Below are 14,539 nucleotides of genomic sequence, written 5' to 3'. Positions count from 1 at the left end.
TGTGTATATAAACATTGGATCAGTACCTGTAGAAACAGCTGGAAGCCAGTCCATGAGCTGAAGCAAGCCCAAGGCTTTTACCTCCAAAGTTAAATATTTGCATAGCATTAAGCTTAAAATTAAAGCATTTGCAGAAGAAACTTGCTGACTCGCACATAGGGAAGAAAAAGAGGGAATTTAGCTTCCCTACACATAGGGACAGATTCTTTGGATGCCTTCCCCATCGCATTAATTCCTGGACAGCAAAAGGAAGGACAGACTACCAGCCCGGGAATTCCCCTTCACTTTCCGGAGGATTTGTGCACGCCTTGGACAGGAAGGCAGAAACCCAGGTAGCTGCTTTATGAAGAAGGCTTTTGTTTCTCATTCCTCATCCCTCGACCACCTGGTAAGGCTCCTTCCCAGCGAAGAAGGGCCCCATTCACCACACCTCCGCCCAGCAGTCCCCACATCCCGGTGCCATAAGCCACCTCTTTCTTGTCCACAGCTCCTGGGGCTGAGCTGGCCAGTCTGCAGCGAGTGCTTCCTCCCGCTTGCTACCCCCAGGGACGTGGGGCTGTGCCTAATCATAAGGAGGCTTTCTGAGGCAGGTTTAGCCCCCATGCCAGCACAAGGCACAAAAGCGCTGTTGTGTTGTCTGTAGTGCTCTCACCAACTGCAGGGAGAGGTTTCTCCAGCACCCTCGGGTCCCCTCCACTCCTCTCTACAGATGGAAAGAACATGCTGAGGAGTATTGCCAAAGCAGAGCTCCCTCCTTCCCTTTGTTGGCAATGAGTTTCTGCCCATCCTACTGCTGCCGCCTTCACCTCTGGTTTAAGCTGGGCTCTCACCACCGGTTTCCTTGTTACAGGAAAACGTATATTGTGCAATGATGAAAGGCCGGTGCGATGTCAAGAGCATTAAAAAGACTCTGGGGACTGATCAGGGTCAAAAGGGAAAGGATTTATGATGGTTAATAAAGTTAAATCTCTCAGAGTTCTGCTTATCCTTTCCAATTTCAGGTAACCGGATCATATAAGAAAAGTTATTAAAATGTTGGAAGTTATTACTGTCCCCTTTGAAAGAATTCCCTGATAGGGAAACCTGTGCTCTGCCCACAGGCACCTGGCCAGGAACGAGCCCAGCTCACCCACACAGCTGAGCTGACACCAAGGAGGAGAGAAACTGGGAGTTTTTTTCCCCACCAGCCCATGGAGAGCCACTAGCCAAGAGTGTGGCTCTTGCCCAGCACTCCCAGCTTGGCTCCTCACACAACTTCCACTGGATGATGCAAAGGAGTGCACTCCACATTACTGAGACTTGTTTTAGAACACTTTGTAACCTAATATGCCCCAAATCAACATGATTTTACAAGATGCTAATGATTTTCCTCACTAAGATAATGACACAGAGAGAGCAAAGGGAAGAGGAAGGGGAGATTATTTAAAATACTAGGAAGTGTGTATCAATATTTCAATTACATACACTTCACTGCATCATATGTTTTCATTTTCTTACCACTCAATCATCATAAATGTGCAACATATGTCCTTTCCATTTTCTCACTCTTTTACTACATCACATCCAATTTAATTTCCTGTGAAGGCCTGTAATCTTTTACAACGTACCTGTCTAGGAAGGTCTCTGCAATAAGCAGAGTCCAGTCCCTTGGAAGGCCTATCTTTTATGGGCTCTGCTCCTGAAGATTAGTTTCCTGTTGCAATGCTGTATGAGAACGAGCCAAAGATGAAAACCAAAACACAGAAAGGAAAAACAAACAAACAAAAACATTCTGATTCCTACATTCAACGAAGGAAATTTCATTTTGATTTGGGTAGAGGTAATTACCTCATATAATAAGTTCTCTCGAGGTGCTAGACATAGCACCCCTTGTTCTCAGCTCATCAGAAGCAGAGCAGGGAGGTGTCTCCTTCCACTCTGTCCTCAGCAAACACACAGATCTGCAAGCAGTCACCACTTTGGCAACCACACCTCCCCATCAGCCTTCCCCTCAGAGAGCCCTTCTCCCAGTGATATGCCACCTTTCACCTAAAAAAACGTGAAAATGTCAACCCAAACACATCCATTCTACTTTGGAAAAGGTACCTGTGGCAACAGGAAGCTAGCCTAGTTGACCTACCTGCTCCTCTCCAGACTTCTGCCCATACAGAATACAGAACTCTATTTCTTCAAACTAGTTTTACTTTACGAACACACCCACAAACACCAAAATGACTTATTTACAAATACATATATATATCCACTGGCAATTTTGAGTACTAAAAAATGAATCAACTCAGAAGAAACAAAAGCAATAGAAATCATTATTCCTGTGTTCATCTTGAAAAGGTTCTTAGATATGGCTGATACAGGAGACGTCAGACAAACATGAGGAAAAAAATCTGTAAACTATGGTGTTAGTTGTAGTCAGCATGCATGGGTGGCCATACACACACTAGCAGCCCTTTCAGTGTAAGCAGGATCAATGCTCTGTCACCTAATCTCCAGGATCTTCCCTTTGAGCGGAACCAGAGTGAGCCAGATCTGGTCACTTCTTCATTAATCAGAACATTCAGAAATTATCTCCAAATTGTGAATGGCTCTCCCAAAACACAGAAAATTGTTTAATGAAGCATCCTCTCCCCATTCCCCATAAGACTTCTGTATTACTTTCCATCTCTTACCTTACTGACATTAACATTAAATCAGCCACACATCCAACAAACATCTTCAAAATTATGTGTAAAAACGCAACAGACTGAATCCAGATAAATGCTTCTGAAGCAAACAGTCATCTCTCCTCATCCATTTAAAACCTTAAATCTGCATATGGACTTCTACTGAGCCTTCTCCTATGTTATTTCAACAATCTTTTTCTTGTAATTTTGTTCTCTGCTTATATATTTAACACTCTACCTCAAAAAAGTGGCTATAAGGAAAAAAAAACCATATTCACACAGGGAACATTACTTAAAAAGTCTCAGATGGCATATGCAATTCAACTCCCATCAGCACAAAGAAACATTTTCCTACCAGCTTCAGTGGGAGTTGGATTGGAACCATAACTCAGAAGATGCTCCATGTTAATATTTACGTGGCATGCTACAAACTACTCCAAAACATAAAGCAATCATGTAGCAATTCTTATAAAACTAGTTTACTTGTGGTTTTACAGTACCTGAATAGGAAGAGTAAGAAAGATAGACATGCCAGGTAGAAGTGACTTGAAATGTTTTGCCTTGTAGGCTAGAAATTAAGCAATCTCTTTTCAAAAGATGAGGGTCTTAGTCTTTACTTCCTTTTACAGGGTAAGGAAAAAAGATTCACCATATGGATTTAATTCCTATAGAAATCTTATTTAAAGACTGTATAATGTAAAGCTAAACAGCAAGGGAATAACTGCCATCATCTGGCTGAATTTGGTAAAATTGAGTTAATTTGCACTTCTTTAGGGAGTCAATGTGTGTGAAATTAATCTAATTTAGATTGACCAGAAACTGAAAATGGAATGAAGGAGAAAAGCAATTAAAGACATTTTCTAAACACAAAAATAGTGGTGCTTTAAATGCAGCAATACAGTTAAGGTACAGAACTTTCATGCCAATACCACCACCGCTTCCTGCTCAAGGAAGAGAATAGCAGGCTGCATATCTGCACATCATCGTTATACCACTATAACTCCATCCAAAAAGAACACTGGTAGAAGGTTTCTAACAACATCTGTAAATGAATGCATTCTCAAGATTGTATTTGCAGTTAAAACAGTTCAGCATTCTGCATACGGACCAGACCTAGCAGATAAACATCTGCTGGAATGGCTCACTGTAATTTATTATACATGTGGCTTAACATTTACTTCAATGGCTTTTAGCACCTTCGTGTTATTGTTACTGTGCTGCTCTAACTAGCAGTGGTTAATGTAAGATGCAGAAGTTCACATACCATATATTTATGAATAACTGGTTTCCAGAGATGTGGCAGTGATAACATTGTCATCGTACGATTCAGGGTAGCTTGCTCTGGGTCACATATCAGGAGAGGGTCCCACCTGAAAACATAACAAATCCAGATATTGTTCATCGTACTCAGAGGTTTACTTCAAGCTTTACTAACACGTGTGCGCTCTGACACAGAGTTAACAGCATCCATGCTCTTCCCAGGCTCACAGAAGTCATTCTTCTACTCACAATGGCAAGGAAAATATTCCTGCTGTTTCCAAACTGTTCTGGCCACTGCTCCAGGTCAGATTTCAGGCACACTATCAAGGCAATCAAGGCATTGACAACAAATTTTCATTGCCAGTGCATAAGGTTCAGCTGTTTGGTGGACAGATTTTCCACTTGTCAGGTCTTCAACAAGCAGGTAATACCTTTCACCAGTCCATTAGCAGCTTGGCTCAACCTTTTCTTTCTTTTTCTAACTTAAAATCTCCAGCTTAAAAGGTGCAGAACTATTTTCTTGACATCAAAGGATCTGAAAAAGAATTGCTTTCCTATTGGTAACTACGGTCATATTATTTATAATAATTTAATTATGCAAAAATCACTTGATAGGTGGGCCTGTTTTTCAATATTTTGATAAATGCAGATATGGAAAATGAGATTGTACTGGCAGCATTGTTTCCTATGAAAAGATATATGGCAGAAAACAAACCAACTTTCCAGTTTAAGAGCTAGAAAAGCTTTTTCCTACTAAAACTAATGGCAAAACCATAACTAATGGAAACAAATAGGCTCAAGAAACCTTAAAGTCTACAGCACTAAATAAATGAAAAAATTGCTTGGACCATATATCTCCTTAAGTGAGATTAAGCGAGAATTAAGAAACTCAATTTTAAATTTTATTGATAAGCCCTAAAGTGCACAAGGATATATGTAAAGTTATAAAACCAACTTTGATATATAAGGCAGATTAACTGGGTTCCCTTCATTTTGAAAGTGTGAATAAAATGACTTACAGGATACCCAAAAATACACCCAGGAACACTCATATAGACATAACCACAATGGTCTGAAGTCTCATCAGAGATAAAATTGGAGTTCTATCTTTTTAAACCAAGTGTCCCCAGCCAGAAACCAATGTTCCTCCTGCTCTGCAAGCTGCATCTCATTCTAGGGTAGGAGGTTTTCAGGAGGGAAGTCTGGTAAATAACAAAGAATTTTAAAGAAACGATGTTGTTAGATTTTACCCACAGTTTACATTTTTTAAATTACCCTAATGCTTCTCTGACTCTTCATACCTCCCAAAGTGGCTTGGCTCTTGCATTTATTACGCTTCATTGGCCAGCCACAACATCACACAGCACTCCAGCACCAAATACTTCTGCATTTTCTGCCAACTAAGCAAGTCAGTGTCTCCTACACTCTGCATTTGGTATTTAATAACAAACTTAAGGTCGGAAGAGCAAACTCCATGGTCAAAAACAACAACAACAAAAATATACTTGCAAAGGGTATACTTCCAATGGCACAATGGTAATACGTCATATCACATGTTTGCCTGCTCAGAAGCAGTGTAAATACAAGTTGGCAAACAGAAGCACCAACGAGTAGAGAAAGTATATTTAGGTTTACTCGTAGGTGCTCCACAAGGCCCCACTCCAGGCTTTCTATAGCTAAGGGCCTATGTGAATTCAGCTGGGGGCTGCTGAAAACAAGTGCAATCGCTGGCTGAAGGACAGCAGGTGAAGAATATCCATCCTGGCAAGGATGTATATGGGAAAGTGGTTTGAACAGCACTCACTGCCTGTGAGCTCTTCCAGTACAGACAAACACACCCAGCACAACTTATAGCACTTCTGTCCTAACCAATATGAGCTTCAGAACAATTCTGCCTGGGGAATTCTGCTAGAAAGCATCACCGGTCTGTTATTAGTATGAACTACTATGAATATTAGTGCTCAAATTCTAGTATATATCTGCATTCCCAGAAAGACATAAGTATAAAGGAATTAGAAAGCATTATCTGAATTTGGTGGACAGTTTTAAAAGTACACTTAAAACTTTTAAGGAGAAGATAACCACCAACTCTTCACATTCAAATCATTATAAAGGAGGTTCCTTAAAACAGGCAATTTTCAGTGTTAGAGTCCTTCTATTGACCCACTTAAATTTTGCTTCCCAATTCTATTTCACGTTCATTGCAGGCTTGAAAAAAAAAAAAAACTAAACAAAAAATCAAAAAACCTTCCCTCCCAAAGAAATTATCTGTAGCACCTTTACTATAAAAGGATGCTGCTAAAAAGGCTAGCTGTCTTCAACAGGAAAATACAGCATCACGCAACTCATTCTTTTGGAGATTTATTTGGAGTAATTTAATCAGTCTTTCCCTAATCATTGCACCTAATCACTTAACTTACATCACCTCATTTACCTTTTAAAAAACTACCAGAATTTTCCAGGTGAATAATTTATTTAAACGTTTTGTTGTTGTTGTTGTCTGTTAACTGTACTCTTGGAAAATGAATGTTTTGAAACAAAAGCCCTCAATCACCACATGAATAGAAAAGAATGATCACAGTGTAGCTACACCTTAAACACAAATAAATCATAACACAAGGAACCAGGTGAAATGCGTGTCTAATGAATTAGTTTAAAACTAAGGTTTTCCTGCTACAGATTGGTAGCATTCAAAAGCTATATTCTCCCTACTGTCTGACATCCTGCATGGAATAAGTTTGGGGTCCTCTGTTTAATTGTCTCTGGACCCTTTTGCTGAGATTCCTTCACAGATTCTTAATCCTCTTATTCAGCGAGGTCAAGGCCACGGAACCACATTTAACTCATATCACCTTTTTCTCACAGTTGAGATGGAGGGATCCTGGGGACCGCATAGGAGAATGCCAGAATTCTTCAAAATAAGAACCTGTTCTTCTAGAGCAGGAAGCACTAGGGAGCAGCTGTTAAGACGAGACCGAACTACTTGTGAATGTGACCACTTTCAAGATCTTTCACAAAAATTTTTTTGAGTAGAGACTTCCCATTGTCTTTCCTTTGATAAGACTAGAATACCAGAGTTCTGAAAATACACTTTGACAGAAATCGCAAGTCCTAGAAGAACCTGTTTAAAGCAAAGGCAGAGCCTTTCCAGGTGAATTAGAAGCCTCGAAGCCTTTGTGAAATCTGAAAATGTAAATTATATAAGATATATTTAAGTACATGACTCTGACGATGGAAATAACTGGTGAAGACAGCAATACACTGGAGAGCCAGCCCTTAAAATCTTGGTAAGGGATGGATTGGGAACTAAAGACACAAATCAATACAGTTTCTACATAAAGAGAGAATTGTAAGAAAATACACATCGTTCTTGTCCAAACTGTATATTTACTAGGCTAGACAGTAATCCCCAGTGCCATCAATTAAGACCTTCATTTTCGTGCACACTATGTTCATACTTTTAATGAAATGCAAACATTAGGCACAGTTAGAAAAAATTAATAGAAGCTGAAATGTATTTTTTGCTGTCAGCTCAGTCTCACATTAGCATGCAACTGCTTCTAAAAACTGAGTCTATTGGTCAGAAAACAATCCTAAAATTATACTTACATGTAATGAACTACAGATTGGTTACTCTTTCATCCCAAAGTATTATTTTCTTATAATAAAGCATGACACTGATGAAGAAAATATGTAACCTTCTGCACCATAAATGGTCACATTAACACGCACCGCATATTCACACCAATAAAGATGAAGATAACTTACAGACATGGGTGTTTAGAATATGCCTATAAAGCATTGCTGTGCTTTTGAACTTAGCAAGGTTTCAGCAATTCTTTCTTCACTCCTAATACTGTTGGCTAACTTGAAAAATGAATGAGAACTCATAAAATGGACAAAATACCTAAATCAACATCTAGATTAGCTAGGTTAGATTGGCTAGGTACGGGCATCAAATTGTTTACTGCAATCAGGTCTAAGTAAAAAAAAAAAATCCTATAGCTTCTAATTACAAAAGAAGTACATACCTATGAATAGCCTTTCAGAAAAATATATTTTAAAACGAAAATTTAAAAGTAACTAATAATCTGTTAACTCATTATCTTGCTTGAAGAAATAAGCCTTTCTTCTCCTTTCCTCACAAGAAATGGAAGGAATTGAGAAAGGAATTACAGTCCTAAGTCTTACTTTCGTGGCATCTGCCTGTATCAGAAGTGAAGCATTATGTCAGTAAAGGTGAGAAAACACCTATCTTAGTTCTCACATGACATCCAAAGCTACAATGCAGACACCACAGCATGTGTGTGAACTTTACTGGGCAACAGAAAACATGGATGAATCAGTTGCCTGTAAAATACACTAGACTGACACCCACACTCACTGAAGGTCTCTTCTCTGTGCAGAACAAGTGCAGTGAAGCAGCAATGCAAGCTGCTTCTTGAGCAGTGTTTCCAAACACTCCTTGGTTACATCCTGGAATGAAGAGGAACAGCAGTTTCTCAGTAACCAAGAGTTACACGGCTGAGAACAGCAATTCAGCTCTGCACTTGTGATGTTCTAACACTAATAAGCAATCAGTAAGGAGGGGAACAAGGAGAGCAGGAAAATGCAGCTACAAACACAAGATGCTCTGCACCAGAAATCTCCATTGAAGTGTACATGTACCCTCCACCAGACAGCATCGAGGGGTACAAAATGAGATCTGACATGCTGCCATGTGCAAAGTTGAGCAAAGGGAGAAGTAAGAAAAATACTGCATGAAAACCCACAGAAGCAGTACTTTTTCCGTGAACCTTCTTTAATAACTCGTGCAGAAGGCGTTTAGAATCAAAAAATATCCATCAGATTGTCTCTGGCATGATATATTTTATCAGCACTATCCAATTAAGCGCTTTGTTCTCTTCCTCATTATGACTTGCTTTGACCTTTCACTTTTTTTCCACTAATTTCTTTTTTAAATTCTGTGCCTCACTTTCATGAATGTTAGCGATCACAAGATACATTGAGAACGACAGGCAGTGACCATTCCTGGAGGCTGTCACGCTCGGGCTGCGATGCAGCGATCATCCGGAGGCTGGGACACCAGCACGGCACAAGAAGGTCACCCACATCCCCGTCCTTGCAGAGATCAGCGCTTCCAGAAAACGGCCTCATAAATCAAGATCTAACATCCAGAGCATTTCACAAGAATTCCTATATCTCTTCCAGCAACAGACATGAAACGTTCATGTCTGAGAACAAATGGCATTAAAAGGACATGTTAGACACGACAGCACGTGTTGGGGCTGTGAAAGTAGGAGGAAGCACCCAGCCCCCTTACAACACGAGAACCAGCGAAAGACACAAAGACAGACAGAGACAGTCTGAAGTGGCACAAAGAGATCTGATCACTAATCAGAGACAGAACTCCTCCGAGAGTCACAACCGTCTCTGCAGGATCTGAGAGACAGAATTAAATTGGCTTAGTACTATGTTCAAAAGTGAATTTAATTAGCTGACATTAAGCAGGATAAGTTTGTGGTACCATGTTGCTCTGACAAGCTGTCTCCAGAAGGGTAAGTGGAAGGTAAAGTCGTATTTTTCAAGATGAGGTCACAGATGTGCACCTACAGTGTAACAGAGCATCTGCTGAGGGCAGCTCAGAGCTTGCGATGGGCACATCACTCTGCACAGCAAAGGATGGTCTGTAATAAGAGGAGCACCAATTCTGTGCATTTATTCTTACAGATGTCCGTTGCACCTCTTTCTGATGTTGCCCCATCCATGAAGACAGCTCCTCCCAGCTAGACCTGTCCCTGATGTGCAGTGCAGCAGATGTCATTTCTTTCTGTCTGCACTCTTGGCTGGGGCTGTTTTTGCTGGCACCCTGCTGTGCTCCACCCAGCATCAGCAGGGAGCCAGGGAGAAGATGGTGCAGGCGGAAGCTGTGGCTGCAATCTAGAGGTAGAATGTGACAATTGGAGAGTCAGGATAAACCCAAATCAGGTGTTTCCCCGAGGAAGACTTGGAGGAAATGGAACAACACATTCCAAAGCAAAAGCTTCATGCATGTGAAATTTAGTAAGACTCCCCTTTGCGTGCCTCCTTCTGTGTGATGATGAACTTAGTTCTGTTGAAAAGTGTCTTGCTGTTAGTGCTAGAAATTCTGATGGAAATCCAGCTGATGTGCAAAGCAGGCACATGCTCACCCCAGGCTGTGACTGTGGACACTACTACTTGCATCACTCAGGTTCACGCCCCAGCCCTGGAATTAGCACCAAGCCAGACTTACCAGGCAAGACAGAGAGGCTTTGCCTATCCCATTAGCAGCAATCCCTAGGCTGTTGCTGCTCCATTACATGCCACAACTGCATAGTAATTTAAGCCAGGAGCGCCCTTCCTCACCAGATCCATATCTAGGTTGTGCGACTGCATAGCCACAAGCAGGTTTCAAGAGTAAGCTCTGCTTTCTGCACACCCTTTCTTGGCACCCCATGCATCAACCTACTTTACTGGCTTCTTATGCTGACATACCCTCCTGCATACCCAGCCAACTCCCCTGCCATATCTGGACCAATAAATCTATTGTGCCCAACTCCATCCCTGCCCCGGCGTGATCCACCAGCAGAGGCAAAGCAGAGAGCAGCAGTTGGCAGGCAGGGATGAAATTAGGCAGGGGATAGAGACCCAAGTTATACGAATCATTGAATCTCTCTGTTTATTTTCTCATATAGAAAACAATCATGTTGCTTTTCAGATATACTGTGCACCACAAACAAAAATATTACTTGTTACTTATATACATCACTTATTACTATATATATAGGAATTGCCTTCAACTAAACCCAGCTACAAATGGAGGACATATGATTTCATAGTATTAGTTCTTAATTATTTCACTTTCTGCAGGAAACTCAAGTCCACAGCTGAGTGCAAATAAAGACACGAGATCTTTATGATATGAAAAGCAAAACAATGGCCTGACATGACCTAACTAAAGCACAGGATACTACCTCCCCAGGGCAGAAATCTCCATACTCCAAAACTTCCTTCCAAGTACTCTGAATACATTATTAGACAAAGAAACATGAAATTCACTTTTGCAAGGCAACAACATTTTTAAAAATAGCAGCATCTAACACTATTCCATAAATCTTAAAATATATATATATATATATATCCACGTGCTTTAAGTCAGAAGGGGCCTTTAAACTTTCAGAATGAAACAAATTTAAGACTGAATCACAACACAGAGATGTATGTAATAAACTCTAAATATGTCAAAAGCTTCACTGGAGCGAGGTTTGCTGAAGGTCTAGCACAGGGCTTATGTCTCACACAGCATCACAAGGCTGACCTCTATGCAACATCTGGTGCTGGGAGTGCTATCTTACGTGGATGGAGGAACAGACTCAGCAATCAGCTGCCTTGAGTTTTAGACCTGACACTGGAAGGCATCTCACCACCTATCTTTGATTCCCATGATAATATTTCTTACTGCTCCTAATCTTGTCAGGTACTGACATTGTAAATAGGACGTGCCTTAAGATGCAAGTCAAGGAAGCCTACATCTTCACAGAAACCTTCAGATATTATCACGGAGAAAATAATAAATCATTTGTTTCTCACAGTTCCAACGTTTTACCATTTTTACAGAGCTTCCTATTCAGCAAGTATTCTCCAAGGAATACATTCTTCCTTCGTCCCAAGATACCTTTTTTAGCCTCATTTCCTCAGTTAAAAAGATCTGCAACCACCCTGTGTGTAATGGCATGCCTGTACCTGCCTCTTCCCTACTAATTCTTCTAAAGAGATTTAACAGATGTAGCAAGCTTAAAGCTACCACGTTGCCAGAAGTTCCTTCCAATCCCAATTTGTGCTTGAACAGACAAGAGAGGGCCCATTAGCGTCCTCAGGGGAAAAACAGGCACGTTAACTGATAAAACACCACAGAATCCCTAGAGAAAATAGGCACGTGGAGATGCAACACTGCAAAAAGCTGAAATCCACACCTAACCACCGCTAAAGAAAGGTGGGAAGGAAGCAGGTCTGGGCACTGCAACACACAGCTTGACAGCTCACCTACGGCTGTGGATCGCAGTGCTCTGGCTGGCTCTTCACCAGGCACATCTGCTGCTACATCAACAGCAGCTGCTTCATAACCACCCAGCCCCTACACCTCCCACTGGGTCCCCCAAGGTGGGGCATTGACAAATAAGATCCCCTGAATTTGTTACTGCAGCACAGCCACGACAAACTGCTGCTGCAGGCACCAGTTTATTTCCTACAAACATCCTATACCCGGCGCTTATCGTACCATTCACACATCACATATTTGTGTGTAAAACTGTATCAAGGTATTTATAGACACTGTTGAGATTTCAAAATATTAGCAGTGTAATGAAAAAAAAAAACAAACACGAAAATACTTTTAAAGTAATTTATTACTCTTTCCCACACTTGATAAATTGGTGCAATAAGTTTTCTTTATCTATTTTACACTATCAAAAACAAGATCGAAAAGCAGTCACTGCTTGTTTCTAGCATCCTGTTCCCAGTTTTGCACTTTTAGCAACTAAGAGTTTCATCTGTTAGTGGAGGAAAGATTTTGAGTGGCTAGAAGTAAGTGCAACTACAAGAAATGGCTTGTAGTTGAAAGACAGATGACAGCAGTATGGAGTGAGTAACCAGAATATTTTAGAAAAATTTTAGACTTCTTTCTATTGATATAATATGGACAACAGATGGGTTTTTAAATGCAACTCTTGGTACAACTTCGCATGTGAGAAGAAAAATAATTTGGAATTCGTGAGAACAGGAGCAGATTGTTCTGTGGATCCAGTTGGTGTCATTCCTCAGCCTTAAACTCTCCTGCAAAACACTGTAAGCAGAACAGCAGGAGTCCCAAAATTCCCCACCCTGGCTCCAGCTCATTAAGCTGTTTCTATTCACAATGCACGCCTATATTAAAGAGCATGTGCAGGACCCAGGGATTTCACTACAACTTAGGAATCTGCCTGGAATTAAAGTTGCACTTGAAGGTTTTGTGAAGCAAGCACGAGGTACACCCGGCAGATATTTGGCCCAAGGTGGGCTCCCCTTTTCACTGGGTCTGTATGTCACATTTTCCATCCATCACAGGATTCTCTGCATTTTGTAGTTAGCTCAAGGTGGTGTCAGGGAAGAACGATTGCAGTGGCACACAGAAGGCATCCCAGCAATAAGAACTGCTGGGCAGGAGATGGGATGAGCAGAAAGGACTGCCAGTGGGCAGCATATCTTCCTGAATATGCCAGAAAGGTCACTGGCAAAACAGAAAGAAGTGGGCAGTATCAAGAGCACAAGTTTAATTATCTAAATTACCTAAATTAGTGCAGCCCTACCTGCTGCCTTTACAGCCCCAATTCTGTGGCATCACCTGCTCACAGCAGCTGGGGACAGAGCTGCGAAAGGCTGCAAGGTCTGGGATAAAACAGGGATGAGTAATGTTTCCCAGACAGGTCTGTCAGTGAGGTGCGTGTGTTGCTGATGAAGGAACTTAGCAGAGGCTAACTTTGAAGCAGTCCTCACCACAGCCAGCTCTGATTCCCGAACTGGTATTCAAAGAGCTCTGCTACAACATCCCAACTAGATCAGAAGCCAAGGTAACTGCACTGTCTTTGGGCACAGGTCACAATGCTAAGGCTGGAGGGGACCTCTGGAGGTCACCTGCTCCCATTTCCCGCATCTCGATGGCTGCTCAGGATTGTACCATCATCTGCTATGAGCTGACATGGCTCTGGGGCTGCCTGTGATGTCTTGCTGACCCATACGTGCCTCAGGTGCTACACAGACTTCCAGGCAAGGCCTATGAGAGTTTTTAGGGCCTTCCTCCTGCAGGAAGCATTACTGTGCCCTACAGATCCACAAACATTTTCTAGGGTTCCCACTTGCTATCTTATACCAGACTTTGCTCAGTTCAGTTACTCTCTGAATTGCCTAGATACTTCAAAATGCATATTTCACAAAGATGAAAAAAGCTAGGGTAAAACCAGGGTATCCTTCATTGCCCATATTAATTCTTACCACAGCATAAATATCTTCTCCCTGCACTCATCAGCGCTGCTGTTTAACACTCAACACAATATCTTAAATTACAAACTTCCACCTTGAATTTTACCAGTTTGTTTGGGAGGAAAAAACAAATGCCCTGTTTAGAAGAAGAAGGGATATAACACTTGGACCCAGATCTATACAAGTTGCCCTTCTCAGCACTGTACTCTCTGACTCTCCTTTAGCCTGGCTATTTTCACTCCCAAGCAAAGGAGACAGAACTGGGCCCTGAAGCTGCATGTAGCCTGACTGCTGTATGGTCTTTAACAGCAGTGTACTCATAGTAAGTAGTGCAATTATTGATTGCTCAGAGAATGGCCACTTAAAGGCGCACCAAAAAAAAAAAAAAACAAAACACAAAAGGTTCAAATCTTGCAATTGGTGTTAGTACAGAGCACCTACTGGCTCTGTATAGATCAAAAGCAGAACACAGCATCTGCCTACATGACATCTCAGACAGGTGAGGAAGTGTTACTGACATAAAGAGAATGCTGTACAATGAGGGTATTTTTGTGCATAACTCATATTTATGAATTTAATTCACATGA

The 14,539-nt window shown here is 41.3% G+C and overlaps 1 protein-coding gene across 5 annotated transcripts in view; it reads right to left on the bottom strand.

Annotated features, from left to right (window-relative positions):
* Positions 1–14,539, bottom strand: part of HIVEP2 (HIVEP zinc finger 2) — a 127,387-nt gene that overhangs the window by 93,129 nt on the left and 19,719 nt on the right. For 2 of the 5 annotated variants that reach the window (XM_031611274.2, XM_031611284.2), the window contains exon 2: positions 3,922–4,027. The exons of 2 other annotated variants lie outside the window; for them this stretch is intronic. The gene's annotated coding sequence lies outside the window, so the exon portion shown is untranslated. Of the gene's footprint in view, positions 1–1,607; positions 1,705–3,921; positions 4,028–14,539 lie in introns of all 5 variants that reach the window. One more of the 5 variants, XM_090135688.1, reaches the window with a different exon arrangement.

This window comes from Phasianus colchicus, chromosome 2 (assembly GCF_987193195.1).
Source record: "Phasianus colchicus chromosome 2, bPhaCol1.hap1.1, whole genome shotgun sequence".
Lineage (NCBI taxonomy): Eukaryota > Metazoa > Chordata > Aves > Galliformes > Phasianidae > Phasianus > Phasianus colchicus.
This window is presented reverse-complemented; position numbering and strand designations above follow the sequence as displayed.